The sequence below is a fragment of the Oncorhynchus nerka genome, linkage group LG20 (genome assembly GCF_034236695.1).
Source record: "Oncorhynchus nerka isolate Pitt River linkage group LG20, Oner_Uvic_2.0, whole genome shotgun sequence".
NCBI classification, from domain to species: Eukaryota; Metazoa; Chordata; class Actinopteri; order Salmoniformes; family Salmonidae; genus Oncorhynchus; species Oncorhynchus nerka.
The window spans coordinates 71,348,484-71,354,483 of NC_088415.1; the positions used below are offsets into that span (position 1 = coordinate 71,348,484).

General features: G+C 43.1%; 1 long non-coding RNA gene across 1 annotated transcript in view; it reads left to right on the forward strand.

Moving 5' to 3' along the window:
• The window catches only part of LOC135563036 (uncharacterized), a 37,361-nt gene extending 36,017 nt beyond the window's left edge, over positions 1-1,344 (forward strand). Inside the window, exon 3 of the long non-coding RNA XR_010460222.1 lies at positions 567-1,344. This is a non-coding gene — a long non-coding RNA (uncharacterized LOC135563036). The remainder of the gene's footprint in view (positions 1-566) is intronic.
• The last annotated feature ends 4,656 nt before the right edge of the window (positions 1,345-6,000 follow it).

Here is a 6,000-nt window from a genome sequence, read left to right on the forward strand (position 1 = left end):
AGTGGGAAGGTGAACGGAAAGGCTCTGGAGCCACGAACCGCCCTTGCTGTCTCTGCCTGGCCGGTTCCCCTTTCCACTGGGATTCTCTGCCTCTAACCCTGTTACGGGGCTGAGTCACTGGCTTACTGGGGCTCTCTCATGCCGTCCCTGGGGGTGCGTCACCTGGGTGGGTTGATTCACTGTTGTGGTCAGCCTGTCTGGGTTGGCGCCCCCCTTGGGTTGTGCCGTGGCGGAGATCTTTGTGGGCTATACTCGGCCTTGTCTCAGGATGGTAAGTTGGTGGTTGAAGATATCCCTCTAGTGGTGTGGGGCTGTGCTTTGGCAAAGTGGGTGGGGTTATATCCTTCCTGTTTGGCCCTGTCCGGGGTGTCCTCGGATGGGGCCACAGTGTCTCCTGACCCCTCCTGTCTCAGCCTCCAGTATTTATGCTGCAGTAGTTTATGTGTCGGGGGGCTAGGGTCAGTTTGTTATATCTGGAGTACTTCTCCTGTCCTATTCGGTGTCCTGTGTGAATCTAAGTGTGCGTTCTCTAATTCTCTCCTTCTCTCTTTCTTTCTCTCTCTCAGAGGACCTGAGCCCTAGGACCATGCCCCAGGACTACCTGACATGATGACTCCTTGCTGTCCCCAGTCCACCTGGCCATGCTGCTGCTCCAGTTTCAACTGGCCTGGGCCCTAGGACCATGTCCCAGGACTACCTGACATGATGACTCCTTGCTGTCCCCAGTCCACCTGACTGTGCTGCTACTCCAGTTTCAACTGTTCTGCCTTATTATTATAATCTCCACCCGGCACAGCCAGAAGAGGACTGGCCACCCCACATATGCTCTCTCTAATTCTCTCTTTCTTTCTCTCTCTCGAAGGACCTGAGCCCTAGGACCGTGCCCCAGGACTACCTGACATGATGACTCCTTGCTGTCCCCAGTCCACCTGACTGTGCTGCTACTCCAGTTTCAACTGTTCTGCCTTATTATTATTCGACCATGCTGGTCATTTATGAACATTTGAACATCTTGGTCATGTTCTGTTATAATCTCTACCCGGCACAGCCAGAAGAGGACTGGCCACCCCACATAGCCTGGTTCCTCTCTAGGTTTCTTCCTAGGTTTTGGCCTTTCTAGGGAGTTTTTCCTAGCCACCGTGCTTTTACACCTGCATTGTTTGCTGTTTGGGGTTTTAGGCTGGGTTTCTGTACAGCACTTTGAGATATCAGCTGATGTACGAAGGGCTATATCAATAAATTTGATTTGATTAGATTTGATTCTCTCATTTGTGTTTGGAAGTAGCTAACAGCTTGACTGCTGTTGTTAGGATAGAACGCTCGGATCAACCTTGCTCCTCGGCTAGAGCGTCCAGTGTGCGCTCTGAACGCTCCGAGAGCGAAATGCTCTGAATTTACAAATGAACAGTCTAACAAAGCTGAGTTCACGGTCGGGGCTATAGCTTAACTTCTTGGTGACAGGCGGCAGTATTTTCACGTCCGGATGAAATGCATGCCCAAATTCAACTGCCTGCTACTCATCCCCAGAAGATAAGATATGCATATTATTAGTTGATTTGGAAAGAAAACACTCTGAAGTTTCTAAAACTGTTTGAATCATGCCTGTGAGCATAACAGGAGGACAAACCATTCAGATTTGTTTTGTTTTTGAGGTCACTCTCTTTTCAATGAGGTTTCATTGGGAATCCAGATTTCTAAGGGACCTTCTTGCAGTTCCTATCGCTTCCACTGGATATCAACAGTCTTTAGAATTTGGTTGATGTTATTCCTTTGTGTAATGAAGAAGTACGGCTATCTTGAACGAGGGTCACTTGAAGTGTACTGTTAGATAGAGGCGCGTGACCAGAAAGCATGCTTCAGTTTGTTTTCTTCCTGTATTAAACACAGATCATCCCATCTTCAATTTTATCGATTATTTACATTAAGAAATACCTAAAGTTGTATTACAAAAGTAGTTTGAAATGTTTTGGCAAAGTTTACAGGTAACTCTTGAGATATTTTGTAGTCACATTGCTCAAGTTGGAACTGGTGTTTTTCTGGATCAAACGCTCCAAATAAATGGACATTTTGGATATATATCGACGGAATTAATCGAACAAAAGGACCATTTGTGATGTTTATGGGACATATTGGAGTGCCAACAAAAGAAGCTCGTCAAAGGTAAGGCATGAATTATATTTTTATTTCTGCATTTTGTGTTGCGCCTGTTTACTATGGTGCTATCCTCAGATAATGGCATCGTTTGCCTTCGCCGAAAAGCCTTTTTGAAATCTGACATGTTGGCTGGATTCACAACATTAAATCACACATGCAAGATAGCTTTAATTTGCTATCTTGCATGTGTGATTTAATGAAAGTTTGATTTTTATAGCAATTTATTTGAATTTGGCGCTCTGCATTTTCCCTAGCTTTTGGCCAGGTGGGCGTCCCACATATCCCAGAGAGGTTAAGCAATGTATTTTTTTCTGGCCACTCTTCTGCAAAGCCCAGCTCTGTGGAGTGTACGGCTTAAGTGGTCCTATGGACAGATACTCCAATCTCCGCTGTGGAGCTTTGCAGCTCCTTCAGGGTTATATTTGGTCTCTTTGTTGCCTCTCTGATTAATGCCCTTTTTGCCTGGTCTGTGAGTTTTGGTTGGAAACCCTTTCTTGGCAGGTTTGCTGCGGTGCCATATTCTTTCCATTTTTTAATAATGGATTTAACGGTGCTCCGTGGGATGCTCAAAGTTTCTGATTTTGTTTTATAACCCAACCCCGATCTGTTCTTCTCCACAACTTTGTTCCTGACCTGTTTGGAGAGCTCCTTGGTCTTCATGGTGCTGCTTGCTTGGTGGTGCCCCTTGCTTAGGTGTATATATATTGAGATCATGTGACACTTAAATAAAGTCCACCTCTGTCCAATCTAATTATGTGACTTCTGAAGGTAGTAATTGGTTGGACCAGATCTTATTTAGGGGCTTCATAGCAAAGGGGGTGAATACATATGCACACACCACTTTTCCGATTTTTTAATTTTTAATTTATTTTTTGAAACAAGTAATTTTTTTTGTTTCACTTAACCAATTCGGACTATTTTGTGCATGTCCATTACATGAAATCGCCCCCAAAAATCAATTTCAATCACAGGTTGTAATGCAACAAAATAGGCAAAACGCCAAGTGGGTATGAATACTTTTGCAAGGCACTGTACATCATTCTTGTGTGTGTTCAATAAAAACATTATAAAAACATGTTTTCCATGCCAATAAAGACTCTTAAATTTTAATTGGAGAGAGAGAGAGCAGGGTTGGGGAGTAATGGACAACATGTAAACCGTTACATGTAAGGGATTACAACAAAAAAACGGTAACTGTAATCCGTTAATTTACCAGCAAAAATATTGTAATCAGATTACAGATACTTTTGAAAAACTAGATGATTCAATGACATTCAAATCAGCAAGTTTAATAAGTTTGTTCCACCAGAGCGAGTCTGACCACAAATCAGAGACCACTGTGATGACACACCAAATGTGTTTGATGGATCGCAGGAAAAGAGCAGGAATAGGCTTTTGTAGGCTACAGTCCAAACTATGTCTTCCAATGGCACGACTGCTGTCGGCATCCAAAGATGATCCAATTTGAATAAACGCTTGGAGGTAAGGATGACAGCAGGGGTGTAGTCTACGGCGATACGGATATCACTTATTATTGAGATCAACATGGCGCATTGATGTGAATCACACTGCTGCTAACTCATTTAGCTATATGCACATTACGGATTGTGGTTGTTGTGGATGGCTGTTCACAAATCTAAATGTCTATTTTAACCCAATATTGGTTGAATTCAAGATATTTAAGCTGCCTGTCAATCATTGTTTTTAAAACCAGTGGACAGCCAGTGAAAATGAGCTCTTGCAACAGCTGCATAGTGCAGATCACAGCCTATGGAAAGTGTGGCTTTTTAATTTAAAATCCATAGGCCTAATGGAGACATACTCAAACTCGCACACGTTTGATAGACATAAATATGGCAATATGTAGTTGCTACATTCATGTTTGGACTTTATATTTATTATATTTACAGCACCAGTCAAAAATGTGGACACACCTACCCCTTCAAGGGTTTTCCTTATTTCTTATCATTTTCTACATTGTATATATATATATATATATATATATATATATATATCATTGATTCTTTTAGAATATCCCTTATAAATGCCTCATAAGCTTAGTTCAACTGTCACACTCCATGAGAACCCACAATATATGTTTGTAAACATTGTAAATATAAACCAAATCAAATTTTATTTGTCACATTAACATGGTTAGCAGATGTTAATGCGAGTGTAGCGAAATGCTTGTGCTTCTAGTTCCGACAATGCAGTAATAACCCACGAGTAATCTAACCTAACAATTTCACAACAACTACCTTATACACACAAGTGTAAAGGGATGAAGAATATGTACATAAAGATATATGAATGAGTGATGGTACCGAACGGCATAGGGAAGATGCAGTAGATGGTATCGAGTACAGTATATACATATGAGATGAGTAATGTAGGGTATGTAAACATATAAAAGTGGCATTGTTTAAAACGGCCAGAGATACATGTATTACATAAAGATGGCAAGATGCAGTAGATGGTATAGAGTACAGTATATACATACATTGCCCCCAGTGATGCGATGTGCAGATTTCACTACCCTCTGGAGAGCCTTACGGCTGTGGGCGGAGTAGTTACCGTACCAGGCGGTGATACAGCCCGACAAGATGCTCTCGATTGTGCATCTGTAAAAGTTTGTGAGTGCTTTTGGTGACAAGCCGAATTTCTTCAGCCTCCTGAGCGCTGCTGCGTCTTCTTCACCACACTGTCTGTGTGGGTGGACCAATTCAGTTTGTCCGTGATGTGTACGCCGAGGAACTTAAAACGTACTACCCTCTCCACTACTGTCCTGTCGATGTGGATAGGGGGGTGCTCCCTCTGCTGTTTCCTGAAGTCAACGATCATCTCCTTTGTTTTGTTGACATTGAGTATGAGGTTATTTTCCTGACACCACACTCTGAGGGCCCTCACCTCCTCCCTATAGGCCGTCTCCTCCCTGTAAGCCTACCACTGTAGTGTCGTCTGCAAAATTGATGATTGAGTTGGAGGTGTGCATGGCCACGCAGTCGTGTGTGAACAGGGAGTACCTGCAGCCTTGCGAGGGTTAACATATTTCAATGTTTTACTCACGTCAGCTGCAGTGAAGGAGAGTCTGCAGGTTTTGGTAGCGGGCCGTGCCAGTGGCACTGTATTGTCCTCAAAGCGAGCAAAGAAGTTGTTTAGTCTGTCTGGGAGCAAGACATCCTGGTCCGAGACGGGGCTGGTTTTCTTTTTGTAATACGTGATTGACTGTAGGCCCTGCCACATACCTCTTGTGTCTGAGCCGTTGAATTGCGACTCTACTTTGTCTCTATACTGACGCTTAACTTGTTTGATTGCCTTGCTGAGGGAATAGCTACACTGTTTGTATTCGGTCATGTTTCCGGTCACCTTGCCCTGGTTAAAAGCAGTGGTTCACGCTTTCAGTTTCGCGCGAATGCTGCCATCAATCCATGGTTTCTGGTTTGGGAATGTTTTAATAGTTGCTGTGGGTACGACATTGTCAATGCACTTGCTAATAAACTCGCTCACCGAATCAGCGTATTCATCAATGTTGTTTTTTTTTACGCAATGCGGAACATATCCCAATCCACGTGATCAAAGCAATCTTGAAGCGTGGAATCAGATTGGTCGGACCAGTGTTGAACAGACCTGAGTGGTTGAGCTTCCTGTTTTAGTCTCTGTCTATAGGCAGAGCTATGTAAACACTCTATAGACTCATACCATTTTAAAACAGTCATTTTGATATCATGGATGATCAGTCCTTGCATCCATAGCTCTGTATATTAATCTGAGAGTGGTTACATTTTTCCAGGCACATCCCTCAGCTTTTTACCAAAACAGAGGTGGGGCGACTGTTTTGTTATTGTT